General features: G+C 36.9%; 1 protein-coding gene across 27 annotated transcripts in view; it reads left to right on the forward strand.

The window, feature by feature from the left end:
- PTPN13 (protein tyrosine phosphatase non-receptor type 13) overlaps positions 1-18869 on the forward strand; it is a 239768-nt gene that overhangs the window by 61902 nt on the left and 158997 nt on the right. The gene's annotated exons all lie outside the window — the stretch shown is intronic.

Consider the following 18869-nt stretch of genomic DNA (forward strand, 5'->3'; position numbering starts at 1 on the left):
TGTTGTTTGAATTTTTCAGTTCCAGAATTTCTGCTTGATTTTTAAAATTTTAATCTGTTAGTTAAATTTCTCTGATAGAATTCTGAATTCCTTCTCTTGTTTTCTTGATGTTCATTGAGTTTCCTCCAGATAGCTATTTTGAATTTCCTATCTGAAAGGAATACCTTCATCACTCCAAGATTGGTCACTAGTGCCTTATTTAGTCCATTTGGTGAAGTCATGTTTCCTTGTGTGTCCCTGATGCTTTTAGATGTTCATTGATGTCTGGGCATTGAAGAGTTAGGTATTTATTCCAATCTTTGCAGTCTAGTCTTGTTTGTACCCAACTTTCTTGACAAGGCTTTCCATGAATTCAAAGGGGATTGAGTATTGTGATCTAAGCCTGCAATTACTGCAGCCATTTCAGCACTAGGGGGCACCCTAAGCCTCCAACCACTGCAACTCTTTTTTTTTTTTTTTTTTTTTTTTGCTGTAGTGTTTTTTTTTTATTAACCACACAGAAAAACATGCACCTAATATGCAACTTGAAAGTCCAACTCACAACTCATGATTCAAAAAGCAGAAATTTCAAACCGTTGTTTTCAGAAGTCCATAATATAAAATACTCCAAACATAAATTCAACATTGCATGCAACAACTGGCCATTTGCTTCAAAAGAAGTGATCACAGTGTTTATATATTTAAAAAGAGAAACCTTTATTTGTATTATTTAAAAAAAAAAAACTAAGAAGAAATACAACTTAAGAAAATCTTTTCCAGAATAAATATTTCTAGAAAATTGAAAAGTAACTAAAGACATTGAAAAGCAGAGCTTTATTAAGAAACATCTGTGGTGCAGATATGAATATTTAACTTAAAGCTGTGATGTGTACCTAAGCTTCAATGCATAAAATGTAAAGTTTAACATATCAGAACTCCAGGATTTTTAGCTTTGGATCATCTTAAAACTATAAGATAGCTCTTATCACATTTAAAGCAGTGTGTAGAGGAAAATTTATAGCACTAAATGCCCACAAGAGAAAGCAGGACAGATCTAAAATTGACACCCTAACATCACAATTAAAAGAACTAGAGAAGCAAGAGCAAACACATTCAAAAGCTAGCAGAAGGCAAGAAATAACTAAGACCAGAGCAGAACTGAAGGAGATAGACACACAAAAAAACCCATCAAAAAAATCAATGAATCCAGGAGCTGGTTATTTGAAAAGATCAACAAAATTGATAGACCACTAGCAAGACTAATAGAGAAGAAAAGAGAGAAGAATCAAATAGACACAATAAAAAATGATAAAGGGGATATCACCACCAATCCCACAGAAATACAAACTACCATAAGAGAGTACTATAAATTTCCCTTTACACACTGCTTTAAATGTGTCCCAGAGATTCTGGTATGTTGTGTCTTTGTTCTCATTGGTTTCAAAGAACATCTTTATTTCTGCCTTCATTTCGTTATGTACCCAGTAGTCATTCAGGAGTAGGTTGTTCAGTTTCCATGTAGTTGAGTGGTTTTGAGTGAGTTTCTTAATCCTGAGTTCTAGTTTGATTGCACTGTGGTCTGAGAGACAGTTTGTTATAATTTCTGTTCTTTTACATTTGCTGAGGAGTGCTTTACTTCCAACTATGTGGTCAATTTTGGAATAAGTGTTATGTGGTGCTGAGAAGAATATTTATTCTGTTGATTTTGGGTGGTGAGTTCTGTATATGTCTATTAGGTCCGCTTGGTGCAGAGCTGAGTTCAATTCCTGGATATCCTTGTTAACTTTCTGTCTCACTGATCTGTCTAATGTTGACAGTGGGGTGTTAAAATCTCCCATTATTAATGTGTGGGAGTCTAAGTCTCTTTGTAGGTCACTCAGGACTTGCTTTATGAATCTGGGTGCTCCTGTATTGGGTGCATATATATTTAGGATAGTTAGCTCTTCTTGTTGAATTGATCCCTTTACCATTATGAAATGGCCTTCTTTGTCTCTTTTGATCTTTGTTGGTTTAAAGTCTGTTTTATCAGAGACTAGGATTGCAACCCCTGCCTTTTTTTGTTTTCCATTTGCTTGGTAGATCTTCCTCCATCCCTTTATTTTGAGCCTATGTGTGTCTCTGCACGTGAGATGGGTTTCCTGAATACAGCACACTGATGGGTCTTGACTCTTTATCCAATTTGCCAGTCTGTGTCTTTTAATTGGAGCATTTAGCCCATTTACATTTAAGGTTAATATTGTTATGTGTGAATTTGATCCTGTCATTATGATGTTAGCTCGTTATTTTGCTTGTTAGTTGATGCAGTTTCTTCCTAGCATTGATGGTCTTTACAATTTGGCATGTTTTTGCAGTGGCTAGTACCAATTGTTCTTTTCCATGTTTAGTGCTTCCTTCAGGAGCTCTTTTAGGGCAAGCCTGGTGGTGACAAAATCTCTCAGCATTTGCTTGTCTGTAAAGGATTTTATTTTTCCTTCATTTATGAAGCTTAGTTTGGCTGGATATGAAATTCTGGGTTGAAAATTCTTTTCTTTAAGAATGTTGAATATTGCCCCCCCACTCTCTTCTGGCTTGTAGGGTTTCTGCCAAGAGATCAGCTGTTAGTCTGATGGGCTTCCCTTTGATGGTAACCCGACCTTTCTCTCTGGCTGTCCTTAACATTTTTTCCTTCATTTCAACTTTGGTGAATCTGATAATTATGTGTCTTGGAGTTGTTCTTCTCAAGGAGTATCTTTGTGGCATTCTCTGTATTTCTTGAATTTGAATGTTGGCCTGCCTTGCTAGGTTGGGGAAGTGTTCCTGGATAATATCCTGCAGTGTTTTCCAACTTGGTTCCATTCTCCCTGTCACTTTTAGGTACACCAATCAGACGTAGATTTGGTCTTTTCACATAGTCCCATATTTCTTGGAGGCTTTGTTAGTTTCTTTTTACTCTTTTTTCTCTGAACTTCTCTTCTTGCTTCTTTTCATTTATTTGATCTTCAGTCACTGATACCCTTTCTTCCAGTTGATCTAATCGGCTACTGAAGCTTGTGCATGCATCACGTAGTTCTTGTGCATGGTTTTCAGCTCCATCAGGTCATTTAAGGACTTCTCTACACTGGTTATTCTAGTTAGCCATTCGTCTAATCTTTTTTTCAAGGTTTTTAGCTTCTTTGCGATGAGTTCCAACTTCCTCCTTTAGCTCAGAGAAGTTTGATCATCTGAAGCCTTCTTCTCTCAACTCGTCAAAGTCATTCTCCATCCAGCTTTGTTCTGTTGCTGGCAAGGAGCTGTGTTCCTTTGGAGGGGGAGGGGTGCTCTGGTTTTTAGAATTTTCAGCTTTTCTGCTCTGTTTTATCCCAATCTTTGTGGTTTTATCTACCTTTGGTCTTTGATGATGGTGAAGTACAGATGGGGCTTTGGTGTGGATGTCCTTTCTGTTTGTTAGTTTTCCTTCTAACAGTCAGGACCCTCAGCTGCAGGTCTGTTGGAGTTTGCTGGACGTCCACTCCAGACCCTGTTTGCCAGGGTATCAGCAGCAGAGGCTGCAGAACAGCAAATATTGCTGAACAGCAAATGTTGCTGCCTGATCGTTCCTCTGGAAGCTTTCTCTCAGAGGAGTACCCAGCCGTGTGAGGTGTCAGTCTGCCCCTACTGGAGGGTGCCTCCCAGTGAGGCTACTCAGGGGTCAGGGACCCACTTGAGGAGGCAGTCTGTCCATTCTCAGATCTCAAACTCCATGCTGGGAGAACCACTACTCTCTTCGAAGCTGTCAGACAGGGACATTTAAGTCTGCAGAAGTTTCTGCTGCCTTTTGTTCGGCTATGCCCTGCCCCCAGAGGTGGAGTCCACAGAGGCAGGCAGGCCTCCTTGAGCTGCGGTGGGCTCCACCCAGTTCGAGCTTCCCAGCTGCTTTGTTTACCTACTCAAGCCTCAGCAATGGCAAGCGCTCCTCCCCTAGCCTCGCTGCCACCTTGCAGTTTGATCTCAGACTGCTGTGATAGCAGTGAGCGAGGCTCTGTGGGCGTGGGACCCTCCAAGCCAGGCGCAGGATATAATCTCTTGGTGTGCCGTTTGCTAAGACCATTGGAAAAGTGCAGTATTAGGATGGGAGTGACCCGATTTCCCAAGTGCCGTCTGTCACAGCTTCCCTTGGCTAGGAAAGGGAATTCCCCAACCCCTTGCACTTCCCTGGGTAAGGCGATGCCTCACCCTGCTTTGGCTCACGCTTGGTGGGCTGCACCCACTGTCCTTTACCCACTGTCTGACAAGCCCCAGTGAGATGATCCCGGTACCTCAGTTGGAAATGCAGAAATCACCCGTCTTCTGCGTCGCTCACGCTGGGAGCTATAGACGAGCTGTTCCTATTCGGCCATCTTGGAACCACCCTCACTGCAACTCTTGCAGACCCCTAAATACACTGCCTTTGTGAACTTGGATAAGATAAGGAAGATTCCCTAGGTTAGCAGGCAAAGTCGCATGCTCTCTTTTCTCTCTTTTCCCCAGTCAGAAGGAACCTCTCTCTGTACTAGGCTGCCTGGAGTTGAGGGAGAGGTGACACAGACTTTCCTGTGATCACCACAGCTGACACTGCAGAGTCTCACCTGAAGGCTTGCAGACCAGCACAGTACTGGAATTCACCAGTACTGGTAGCCACTACCGCCTAGCTGCTGCTGATGTTTATTCAAGGACCATGACCACTTTAGTCAGCAGTTGGTGAATCCTGCTGGGACCGAGTCTGTTCCATCAGGACAGTGCATTTTCTTCTGGCCCAGAATGGGTCTAGAAACACCATCTAGGAGCAAAGACTTGGAATTGGAGGCTTCAGGAATCTGCTAAGCTGGTGCCCAAGTTGCAAGACAAAGTCCTCTGTGCTCTTCCCACTCCATCCTCCACATGGAAGGTGTCTCCCCAAAAGCTGCACTGCCTGGAATTGGGGAGGGGTGATACAGGCACTCCCTTAGCTGCCACAGTTGGTTTTGCACTGGGTTGCATTCCAAGTCCACCGCCTCTGAGACTAGTGCAGCACCAGGGTTTGCCTGAGGACTGCAGTCCTTGTGGCCTGACTGCCACTCAAATTTATTCCGTGATCCAGGCCACTTTAGTCAGCTGGTGGGGAAGCCCCACTGGCCTGAAACTGGGTTCTTCTAGCTGGAGTTGGGGATTCCCCTGTAGCCCACTGGTGGTCTGAATGCTCCCTCCATAGGCATTGACAGAATTCCTACCTGTGTTGTGTTCTGCTGTGACAGAGCAGCACCGAGCTCCACTGTAAAGTCCTCCACTAACTTCACTCTCTCCTCCATGCACATAGACTCTGTCTCCTCAATGCACTGCCTGGGATTGGTGTAGTCAATGCAAGACTGTCTCTCCTACATTCTTGAATGCCTCTTTCCTCGATAAAAAGTACCTGGTTTGAACATAGGTACTTTTATCACTCACCTGATCTTTTTGTTCTTATGAAGATGCTTTCTTGCATGAATGGTTGTTCAATTTAGTGTTCCTGATGGGGGGATTATTGCTCAGGGTTCTATCTGGCCATCTTGCTCTGTCTCCTTCTTCCTGGTTATTTTTAAAAACTTCTATTTTCTTTTCAAAGAGAAAATTAGTAAACTAGAAAATAGTGCTGAAGAGATCACCCTAATACTAAAAATATGAGAGAGTTCAGGTTAATGAAGCATTGAATGAGAAGGTCCAACACACCTCTGAGTTCCAGAAGGAAAATCAAGAGGATAGGAAACAGAACAATTAATGAAGATATAATAGTTGATAATTTTTGAGAGCTGATAAAATATATAGATCTTCAAATTCTAGAAGCTTAAGGCACAGTCAAAGTTTTAAAAAAAATTCTACACGTTGATTAATGGGATTGGAAATATAGGACACCGTAAACAAGGAGAAGGTTCTTAAAGCAGTCAGAAAGAAAAAGAAAGCTGAATTATCTACAAAGAAAAAAGAATTAGCTAAGAGCAGACTGAACAGTAAAACTAAGGTCAGAATTTGGTAGAATTAAATAAATTCTTAAAACTGCTGTGAGGATACATCATAATTATTTTAAGAAAAAAGAGAAAATATTATCACTATAACAACCTAGAATAACATTGTCTAATAGAAATACCATAAACATCATATATAATTTAATATTCTCTATGCCTGCATTAGAAGGATGAAAAGAGATAGATGAAACTGATTTCTATATTTTATTTAATCCAATATATTAAAAATATCATTTTCATATGTAACCAGTATGAAAAAATATTAATAAGATGTTGTGCACTTTATTTGTACTGTCATCAAAATCTAACACTCATAGCATATGCCAATTCAGACTCTAAATTTTATCAAAAATATTTATATTTCATCAAATATACAGATGAAAAAGTAATTTACATACCTAAGTTGTTACAAGCATACTTAGAAGTTTTCCAATATCTGATTAAGTATTCATCTGAAAATTAAATTTTAAATAAATTAAAAACTCAATTCCTCAGTTTCTAAAGCCACATTTCAAATTTTTAAAAGTGACCAGGTGTAGTGGCTCACACCTGTAGTCCCAGCACTTTGGGAGGCCACGGTGGACGGATCACCTGATGTCAGGAGTTCAAGACCAGCCTGGCCAACATGGTGAAACCCCGTCTCTACTAAAAATACAAAAATTAGCTGGGCATGGTGGTGCACGCCTGTAGTCCCAGCTACTCAGGAGGCTGAAGAAGGAGAATTACTTGAACCTGGGAGGCGGAGGTTGCAGTGAGCCGAGATGGTGACACCGCACTCCAGCCTAGGTGACAGGGTAAGACTCAAAAAAAAGTCTCAAAATGCAACAACAACAACAACAGGAAAAAAAAACAAAACAAAACTTAAAAGCCACACGTGCCTGATAGCCACTGCATTGGAATGTACAGATAGAATTTGATGTCTTTCTAAACTTTGGTTCAAGATTAAGGTCAGAACAAAACACTTTCATATGAAAACTGTGAGTACTTATGTATTTCAGGAAGAAGGAAATATAACCCAGAAGGAAGTAAAAGGTTCAAGAAGGAACAGTAAGCAAAAGAATCAGTCAACTTGATGATCAATCTAAGCAATCAATGGCTGTATAAAACATCAACAGCAATCATCTCAAATTTAAAATTATATGTAAAACAGTAGTATGTGAGACTGATGTTAGTGATAGGAGTTAAAGCAGTCTAAGGGTTGATCTGTTTATGAGAATAATAGCAATAATTGGCCTTAGAGTTTGCATAGTTCAAATATCCTTAAAGTTTTTAGCAATAATCACAAAATAAAAAAGAAAGTGTAAAACTTCCAATCTGGTAGAAACAAAGGAGAATAAGTAACACAATTAAAGCATAAGAAGAGAGCCAAAGCATGAACTTCAAATTGAATTCCTGAGGTTTTTTTTTAAAAAAAATACTTTATAGGAAATACAGAACGTTTTTATGGATTAAAAGTTTTAAAGTAAATCTTTGTACAGGGTATGCAGCTTTTAAAAGATCAAATTCTAACTAGTGTCTTAATATTATATTCCTTATTATCTATAGCCATAATTTTGTTGATTAAGAGGGTGTATCAGTTGTCTTTGACATGCTACATCTTGCCCTGCATTCATAACTCCAGAATTAACAGGTCCTTAAGTTAAATGTGTTTGAACTGTGTGAAATAACCCATTTGTTCCCTGGAAACAAACTGTAAAATACAAAATTAAATTTAATATCTAACATGCTTAATATAAATAATGTATGTTATTTGATAAGTATGTAACACACTTGTAGCAAACTACCCCTTCCCCACAAACACAGTCAATACACTGTGTTTTAATTTAAAATTATTTTGGCTTCAGATGTTCTAAACAGCCAGTTTTATACATTTAAATAGCTGTACAGTTAGATAGGAGAGTTGCTACAGTTCATCTTCTCTAGTCCTATCCTTGGTGATAAATGTTACTTTTACTCACTATATTTATTGTTTAAATTTTTATACTTAACAGAGACTTTATTATTGTTGAGGTATAACATATATTGCAAACAGCATTATTCTTAATTGTACAGACTGATTAATTTTATGAATGTATGCACTTATACAATCACCACCCAGATTGGTGGTGAAATGCTCAGATACAGAGCATTTCAGCACCTAGAAGGCTCCCTTATGTTCCCTCCTAGTCAATTCTTGTTTACCAAGGGTAATCACTACTATGACATCACACAGATAATATTTGCCTGGTTTTGAACATCATAAAAATAGAATCATACAATGTGAACTCTTGGGTGTCTGACTTCTTTTACTCAACATTCTGTGAGACATTCAGATTTTGTGACTAAGGCTTTTACAGAAAACATTTTACAAGTATTTCTCAATATCTTTTCTCCAATATAGAAATTAAAAGAGAGCTTTACACCTTGTATCATTTAGTAACAAGTTAAAATTTTACTTTCTTGGTGTGTTGTGTATCAGTCATAGTTACCATTTTTATAAGAAATGTATACTATTTTAAAAAAATTGAATAGTTTACCATTCAAATAATCTTCCGTCCTGCTTTTCTTTTTGAGAAGGAAAATGTCTTTACAAGGTAAGCGGCAAGGCAGAGAGGGGTGAGGGAGTTATGTCAATAGCAGCAGAGAATGGCATTAGTGATCAGAAAAATATTTTTCATGAGTACCTACAGATCATGTTTACATGGAACCATGTCATCACAAGACAAAGCCAGTTCCTCTCTGGAAAGATATATGTATTTTCCTCTGGAAACTAAAAATATACACTATTCTTCATTGACCTTTTCATCCAGTTCTCCAAAAATGAAATCAGTGCCAGTCACCTTTGACATTATTGATGTTTCTGTCTTTGTGTAAATTTCAGGCCCTAGAAAGTAAAATGAAATCACTGAGTTTATTCTTTAAATTTTGTATCTGCTCCTCTTACACCCCCAACCCCAAGATTTATGCAGATTGCAGAGGTGGAAGAAAAAAGATCTCTTTTAACTTGAAACTTTGTCTGCACTTGCAAAAATAAAAAAAAATTAAAAACCTGCTGCTTTATAAAAGTCCTTTACTGTAAAACTTTTTTTTACTGGTAATTATCTCTGTTGTAGTTTATCTTGTCTGGCAAAATGTAATGTGGCAGCTGTAAAATCTACAGAGGCTTAATGAAGTTGCTAGGTGGCAACAGAAATGCTAGCATTTTAAAAGGCTTAGCACATCATTCCAAAATTGCTTTGACAAAATTGTTAAGCTAACAATAAGATCAAGCTTTTAAATAGAATTTACCATTCATGGTTAACATTTTTATAGCTGCTTTAATAGGATGGTCAAATAAAATATGATTGTTATATTTTTATTTCTTATTTATTTCTTATTTATTTATTTGAGACGGAGTCTCACTCTGTCACCAGGCTGGAGTGTGGTGGTGCAATCTCGGCTCACTGTAACCTCCGCCTCCCGAGTTCAAGCGATTCTCCTGCCCCAGCCTCCCAAGCAGCTGGGACTATAAGCATGCACCACCATGCCCAGCTAATTTTTGTAATTTTAGTAGAGATGGGATTTTGCCATGCTGGCCAGGATGGTCTCCATCTCTTGACCTTGTGATCCACCTGCCTCGGCCTCCCAAAGTGCTGGGATTACAGGCGTGAGCCACCGTGCCCGGCTGTTACATTTTTAAAAAGAAACCACTTTTAAGCAAACTGTCTTTTAGAAGTCTGCAGCTAAAATATTACATATACATAGAGTAGTTTTGCTCTCAAAGTTTGGATACTCTTCAGGGAAATAAAAAATTGATATTAATTCCATGACCTTGAGGTACTGGTTGTATGCCTAATAATGCATTTGTGTATCAGACAGGGTGAGAGATTAAAGGTGCTCACCTCATATGTTATGGATATTGGTTTATATAAAGTGTTGGATTACAGGCACTTACTACAGCTACTTGGAAGCAGAAGCAGGAGGATTGCTTGAGCCCAGAAGTTTGAGGATGCAGCCAGCTATGATTGCACCACTGCTCTCCAGCCTGGGTGACAGAGTGAGACCCCAACTCTGAAAAATAAATAAGTAAATATAGAAAGTGTTACAGAAGAAACAAAATGCTTAGGAAATTCATTTGTAGTTTGCTTTACTTTGGGAATGAGATAGAAAAAGCCAAATGAAGTTAATGTTTAATTAAGTGGTGTAGGGGAAAAGAAATATCTCTTTCTTACCCATTGCTAGGTTCGTGGCTGAGGCCCCTATAATAAAAGACAGATTAACAAGAGAAAAGCATACAAATTTATGGTATATAAGTTTTATATAACACAACAGCCTTTGGAATTGAAAACCCAAAGGAACAATTAAACCCATGGGGGGTTTTGGGCTGTTTGATGGAGAAGTGGATGAGGTTGAGAGTATAATTGGATAACAAAGTGTGATCTAATGGTAATAAACTGGGGGAAACTTAGCAAGGCCTTTTTGATCAGATTCTTCTTTGCATCCCTGTGTCTTCAGAGATGAGGATGTTTCTTTCCTCCAGCTATACAAAGGGCACCTCTTGAATGAAGGTCTTATGACCTATTTCAGAGGAAAAGGGTGGGAGAAGTTCAGAGAGTGACCTTCCTGCTTCCGTGGTTTTCTCAAATACCAAGGTGCCATAATTTGGGGCAGCATGTTCTGAACCCCATCAGTGGATAAGGCAATTTATTTCTAAATGTCAGTGGCAGTCTCAAATTGGTGCTCTTTAACCAGCTTCCATATTATAAATAGAGAAGAGCTATTTAGGTCTCATTTGTAGTCGGAAATTACTGATAGTTATTCTGCCTTTCTAATAAAATGATGTAATTATAATTTGGATAAAATAGTTACTTGTAACACTTTTCGGCTTGCTGTATCTCCTGTAAAATGCCTTACTTACAGCTTTGTAAGCTGTAAAACAAACAAACAAAAAGCATCAGGAAAGGAAATAAAGTCATACATACCTCATCTTATATACTTAATACCAGTTAATTGACATATAATTGGAGCAAGTACAAGGTCAAGAAGCAACTTAATTAGTGATACCATTTTAATGTCCCTAATGAGAGCAGTGGTTTTTATTTGTGTGTAGGGTAGGTTGGTACACATATTGGAATCTCCAGGAAACTTTTTAAAAATACTGTGTAGATTCCTGTACTCTGTCTCCAGAATTCACACCAAAGTCCTCAGTGGATCAGGAAACAGAAAGCCTGCATAGTTTCTTAATTACCTTAAACTCCCAAAGTCAGACATTATAAATAAGTTTGTTTCAGTATTCAAATAAGCCAAGCTGACTCTTATCTTAAATCATACTTGAAAATGTAACTAAAAGAGATTGGAGAATAAAGATCAAGAGTATTCTCTGGGTGAATAATTTATAGAGTTTCTGATATCTGAAAGTTGAAAGAAAACTTTGCTTTTCTTGATAGTGGAACTCCAAAATTTTTGTGTGTGTGGTCAGCAAAGTCTAAATTAGTAAGTTATTCTCAAGCAGGGCAGAAAGGCAACTTTAAAAGGTTGTGGACCTGTGGTATAGATTTTAAATGGGAAACAAATTCTTGTTCTTGCAAATATTTCAATTAGATAATTATAATGGCATTGTACCTGATCTTTAGAGATATTATAATTTGTATCCTTAAACCACTTTTATTGTAGAAGAAATATGTGAAAACAGAATTACAAAAACTTTTTTTCAGTATTTTGGCATGTAATTTTGGGAGATACAGTTTTTATTGATGGTAAGCATAAAGCAGTTGGTGGAAAAGGTGGAAGTGAAAGGCAAATCAAAGAGGAAGAACATAGTATTTCAAAGGAATAAAGTGAGCAGCTCCTCAGCATATGATTAGGAAGGAGGAATGAAAGGAACTGCTACTATTTATTTCATGCTGCTTGAATCGGGTGGCCAAGCACACTTACTAAAGAAGAAAGCAAGAGACCTGCTTCCCTCTATCCACATTGTCCAATCACTTAAGACTTGTTACTTTTAATAATAACCAATTTGGTTTTACTAATATAGATTGTCTGTATATCACTTGTTTCATTAGTGTTTTGTTGCCAAGTAGCATAGTTCTGGAAGTACATAACAAAACACAACTACTGGAAGCCTAATTGATCAGTAGCCATACTAACATTCCAGTGGTTGTGGTTTGGGCAAGCAGCTTGCATGTGTTTAGTCATTTTAAAAAGAGAGAAAATGTGTGTGTTTGTGTGGCTAATGTCATCATTAAGAAATGAAAATATCTTTTATCTCCTATTCATAAAACAGACCAATTTGGAGTAACATGTTTGCATGATTTCATGTTATTAGAATATTGCAACTTGTATTACAAATAAAAATTTCTAAAACTATATGCTGATACTGTACTGATCATGTGCATTCAAATAAGTGTCTTCATTTAATAAGTCATGTTTTACCTAAAGTTAGTGACTATGTATAGTAAATCACCAATTTGACAAATGTAGTTACTCAATAAGTACTAATTGGTTTGATCGTCAAATCTTAAAGCAATTGTTCTAAGTTGAGGATCTATGCTAACTAGGAATATCATGTAATAAGTAATAAATAGACTACTTACAAAAAGGATATTCCCCAAGAAATTAATTAAAGAACAAATTGATATTTTAGGATACTTTGTACCTTAAATCATTTGTATTTCTAACATTTTTTTTCTACATAAAAGATGCCAAAAAATTTCCCAAAGATCTAGAATAGAACAGTTTGAGAATTAGATCTATTATTCTGGAACTACAGTACTTGTCATGGATGATATGCTCTTTGTCTTCTGTGGGGGGAAAATGCTAAATAGGTGATTGAGGAAAAATTCAAGGAGTGACTTTTCTTAGATATGTAGTCTACATCTGGTATCTCTGAGAAAAGGTTTATTAGATAATAATAGTCACCACTTTTATATGGCACTTACTGCTGTATGCCAGGAACCGTTCTAAGTCTTTGGTTTTGGTTTTTGTTTTTTTCATTAATCCTCACAGCAGCCTTATCTATGATGTAACAATGATTTTTATAAATAAGGAAATGCAGCACAGAGGGGCTAAATAACTCACTGAAGATCACCGTATAAACCATAAATATCAAACTTGGGATTTGAACCCAGGGATTCTGGCTTACACTATACTGTCTCTCAGTAAAATGAGACTACATACTAAATTACTGAAGTCAGCTACTATAAAAAGAATGAAATGAAGCTGACAGTTTCTCTGATATTGAAGCAGCGTCATTGTCTGGGGTAAATACCCGAGGTTCGTAGACTTGAACCAAGATTAAGGACAGGGACACACATAAGGAGTGAGTTTAGAAGCAGAGGTTTTAATAGGCAAAGGAAAGAGAAAGAACAGCTCTCTCTTCTCTCTCTCTTTAGAAGAGCAACTTAAAAAGGTTGTGGACCTGTGGTATAGACTTAAAATGGGAAACAAATTAATTTTTGCAAATATTTCAATTAATTATAATGACATTGTACCTGATCTTTAGGGAAATTATAATTTGTATCCTTAAGCCACTTTTATTCTAGGAGAAATATGTGAAAACAGGGTTACAAAAACATTTTCTTTTTTTCTAGAGAGAGAGAAGAAAAAGAGACTCCCGAATTGGAATTTCAGCCTAGAATGGGAGTGTACCAAATCTTATAGGCAGGCTTGAGGAGGCGATATCTGATTTACATAGGGCCCACAGATTGGCTGGACCAGGTGTGATGTTTACATAGCGCGTGGTGAAGGCTGGCCACCCCGCCCTAATCTTATTATGCAAATGGACTTTCCACTTGGCCGGCACCATGTTGTCTGCTACTTGCTGTACAGGGGGCTGGCAAAGAGAAGGGAAGATGGAGCCGCCATTTTGAACATGCCTAGTCCCAGGTAACCTTTTCCTATTGGCACAGCTGCCAGTATTCACCTATGCAAGCTTCCAGCTTGCTTGTCTGTCTGCAGTTCAATTGTACAGGCTACTCTCTGTTAGAAAAGAAAATGATTTTGGTACTGCTTTTCTTTAAAGGAAAACCTTACTGAGGACTTCCTTAATCTCACTATCTGCCTAAATAATTCTTTTTAACTCCTATATCAGTATCTTTCCAAATCTTCTAGGTGAGTTTAGGGATTCGGGTGATTAGCAAGGTCTGACCAACTACCATCAGAATATAAATTCTTGAGAACCAAAGGCTCATAGGAGTTTAGTAAATGATGTTGCATGATTATCTATACCAAGAAAACTTAAATGTAAAATGTCTTTAAAGAAACTATGATTATCAATTTACATTATTGTAGATATCAATTTCAATCATTTATACAATTTTATTTTCAATAAGGGATTGCTATTCTGTCCTGTATGGTATTAGAGAAACAAGTTTTTTTTTAAAGTAGTAACAAAATTTTTAAGGAATTAATACAGCTTTATTTTGTAATCAACTTCTAGCATATACTACAATTTCCAGTGAACCTTAAATAATTTATCACAAAACTATCAAGAAAATGTTAAAATGTAGGGGAACTATTCTGAACCATTTATTTTCTGTTTGTGCATTGTTATACCAGATTATTGATTTAACAATGTATGTATTGTTATGAACATATGGACTGAATTTTTTAGAGAATTCCATATTATAGAGGGACTTTGTCAAATCCTTCAGAGTTTGGAACAGTGGCCTCTGCATACATTTTTGCCAGACACCCTAATAGAACGTATAAAATAGGAAGACTACAATTTCTTGTGCCTGAATAGGCAAAGGGATTTTTCAGATCAAAATCAGGTCATTGTTGTTCTAAGTCTCAAAATGGTTTCCTGATACTTTTGATTAGTGTTTCCTTACCATGTTTATTGCCTAGTTAAGATTATTTCCCTAATTTTTAATAGTATATGTGGAAGATGAAAAATAAGGGGACAATCTAAAGGAAATGGCAAGAACCCTCAGGGAAAAAAATGGATGAACATAAAATGATCTTAGTTTAAAAGAACATTGGAAAGAAGCTCTAAGGTGTTTCTTTGCATATCAGATTTCTGCTTATCATTAACCTTGCCTCTAGCTGCTTGAAATTCTGTTTAAGCAACTTTTCTGTGGAATGTTGGTAAAATCTATAAATATAATCATTAGACTACTGGAATCAATTCATATCAGATTTACTCTTTCATAATAGCATTCTTGAATGCAGTCAACACACAATTAAAACAGTACATGGAATGATAAGCTTCTAGAATCTCATTTTTAAATATTCTTTTGTTAGCATTTTTTGAAGGATTTTAAATACATTTGCTTTAAATTTCTTCCTTTTAGTTAGACAAGATGAGTGAATTAAAGACTGATTCTAGCCACAACTCTAAATTCCCTCACTTGCAGGTTTGCATAACCCTTTAAAATTATTTAAAAATATTTTCTGTGGTTTGACTATGTTTTCTCAAGAATCCAGTACTTAAATGTCATGTGTGCATTTACGGAATTTGACAGCAATGTAGTTTGTTGTCACAGTTACTTTAACTTTATTACAAGCCATTTAAAGAATCACATTTGAAAATATTTGTGTAATTTCTCATTTTTGTTTTCTTTCTTGTTTTTTTTTCTTGAGACAGAGTCTCACTCTGTCACCCAGGCTGGAGTGCAGTGGTATGATCTTGGCTTACTGCAACCTCTGCCTCACAGGTTCAAGTGATTCTCCTGCCTCAGCCTCCCGGGTACCTGGGATTACAGGTACCCACCACCACACCCAGCTAATATAAATTTTTTTTTTTTTTTTTTTAGTAGAGACGGGGTTTCTCTACGTTGGCCAGGCTGGTCTTGAACCCCTGACCTCAGGTGATCTGCCCACCTCAGCCTCCCAAAGTGCTGGGATTACAGGCATGAGCCACTGCGCCCAGCCTGTGTGTATTTTTTAACAAGCAAAAGTATGATCCTCCTTGGTCATTCTGTTTCTCACTGCTCTTCACCATTTCTCTGCCCAAAATTCTTGCTGTTCCTTGTACAAACTTAGTAACTTCCTGACCCATATGCCTTTACTTTGGCCGTTTCTTCTTTTTAGAATCCTAACCTTAGCCATGGTCAAGTCTTACCTATTAAAGGGCCACATATAAAAAAAGAAATTAATTCTTTATTGTAGTTGAAGTAATTTTGCTATCCTCCAAACTCTTTTTTTTTCTTAGACACCTAATACTTTCTATCTTGCATTTATGTACGTATTATCTCCCCAATAATACTTTAGACTCTATTAGCAAATGACCTGTAATGTTGGGAAGAAGATGTTTATATATATATATATACACGTATATATATATATAGTGCTTAAAATAAAGATATACTTTAAATGTTCAATAAAAGCAAACAACATATTGTATAAAAGTTGAAATATATAGTTTCATCATTACACATTGTACATATGTACCAAAACATTACACTGTACCCTATAAATAAGTATGATTATATGTCCATTAAAAACAAAATACAACTTAATAAAAAAGGAGAGATATATATAGTTCTTAACAGAGTAATAATCAGTTTACTGACCTTGGTTGTGCTGGTAAGTGAATAAATCTCTGCATTTTAGAGTGATAAGGAATTATGAATTGCTTTCACCTTCAGCGGTTCTGATTGGTGCTACCATGCTGAGGAGGGGAGAGGGTCAGTCTGTAGCCAGGGATGAAGAGGAAGAATGTAGCAAGCCTTTTCTGGTCTGGGTGGATACCAGAATCCACAGTGACAGGACAGGGACAGGGCATAGCATTTAGGCTTCTAGGTGGCATTCAGGCCTCTGTGTTAGCTGTGATCCGCAATCATTTATAAATTTGAAATGGTAACAGTTACACCCAAAATCATAATTTTGCCTCCAAAAGAAAGACAATCTGGAATTAGCCATGACAGTTAGAATCCCAGCTTCCTAACTTAGATTCAGGACTTAGGTACTGGAGAACTGGACAGAAAGTCTGGTAAGTAGAATTAATTAACATAGTGGGATGGAGATTGGCAGTAGTGAGTGAAAGAAGTGTTAGAGGGATGTTACAGCACCATACATGCATCAGTCCCCAAGAGAAGAGGAAGAATCTGGAAAAAAATAAAAAACCGAGAAGGCACAGTCTTCGTGTTTGAGTACCCCAGGGCTCAGTCCTTGGTCTTCATTTCTTTTCTATCTTAATTCTTTTTTTTTTTTTGGTGACCTCATCAAGTCACATGGCTTTAAATACCATCTAGTAGGCCAGCAACTCCCAAAATATATCTGCAATTGTGATCTTTATCCCACATTTCAGATCAAATTGCCTAATTGACATCCCCATTTGAATGTATAACAGATATCTTAAATGTAATAGGTTCCAAAGTTCTAATTCCTGCCACCACCTCCTAACCCCCACCTCAGCAGCCTGCACTATTTTAGACAATCTCTGTTGATGGCACTCTGTCCTTTCAATTACTCAGATCAAAACTTTGATGTCATCCAGAGTCCTCTTTTTCTTTCACTCCACATCCAATCTGTCAGGAAATTCTGTTGTCACTATCTCTAAAATATCTTCAGTTACCAGCAGGTTCTCACCACCTCTATTGCCACCACTGTGCTTATTGGCCATCATCATCTCACACCAGATTATTAGTGCATTGTCTTCCTAATTGGTCTCCTAGTGTTTGTTCCCCTTAGTTGATAATTTGACAGAAATTGATTTTAGATTGTTTTATAATATCTGTGACATGAAATCTCATGGTTTTGAATGGTATCTTTTTGCAAGGGAAATATTGTTTTGCTTTGTCAGTTCTTTTCCAGCTAGATTGTGTGTTGTCTGTGTATGAAATAACTAAGAGGCGGCTTTTAACAGAAAACTTGTATAGTGACTGTAAAATACAACAACATTTACCTAAGATTATGGGCTGTGATGATTCATTGAAATTATTCATTGAAATGTATTTGGCAACAACAATTGTGAGCCAAGTTTCAGAAGTCTGATGTATGATTGGTTGAGGCTTTGAGGACCATTGGTCTATAACACCACTTCAGTGCAACCTAAGATGTGCTGACTGATTAAAAGATGCATTCAAACACATTTTTCTTCTTTGACACCATTATTAAAGACATGTTTCAGATTCATAAAAATGCAGCTTTTTAATCTTCAAAGGAGGAATGACTTTTAGTAGTTTACTTTTTAATCATAAGTCGTATTCTGATCATGTAGATGATAGGTAGAAGTTAAAAAGTCAGAATGATTCAGTCCTGATAAAAAAAAAAATTCAGTTCTGATTGTTTTCAGGGAAGTATAGATACTGTATGATAAACTTTTCCATGAACTTCTGCCAGTGTCTTATCATTTGACAGAGTGATATCAGTATAACTTATTCAGATTGAATAATGGAATTTCAGTCATAGGCCTTTTGTGATTTTTCTATAGCTGTTATCTTGAGTCTATAACCAAGTTCACCTAGCAGTTTTCTTAAAACCTGTATTAACTTACTTTTGATATGAGGGACAAAATAAAGTTTATTCTAATCAGTCTGTTTTGTTGAGCCTAATGTACAACTTTACTTTTAGGAGGAGGCCTACTGGTGTCTAGGGAATGTATTTGTGTTAATACTCTTAGGTATGAGCTGTTAGGCATCTATACAGCCAAGCATTAAAACAAAAAGTTAAGAGACCTCGTTGATCACATTTGGTAGTACAAAACAAGCTGCCTGAAATGCTAGTGAAATAATGAACAAATGTAAATAAGATAAAATCTAAATTCAAGCAAAATATATACTTTGACTCAAGACATTTCATTGTAGTTGGAAACCTTGTGAATGCCTAATAGGAATTTTCAAAGGAATTGATTTCTATCCATTTCAGAACACTATAGTCTAAATCGGAATCTTAACTTGGGATCTATAAATGGGTTATAAGTAGGTCCATAAAACTTCAGAATTTATACAGAGCTTTATATTTATGGGCAATGTCCTTGAGAGAGAAACCACACCTTTCACCAGTTTCTTAAAGGAA

The sequence above is a fragment of the Pongo pygmaeus genome, chromosome 3 (assembly GCF_028885625.2).
Source record: "Pongo pygmaeus isolate AG05252 chromosome 3, NHGRI_mPonPyg2-v2.0_pri, whole genome shotgun sequence".
Classification (NCBI taxonomy): Eukaryota; Metazoa; Chordata; class Mammalia; order Primates; family Hominidae; genus Pongo; species Pongo pygmaeus.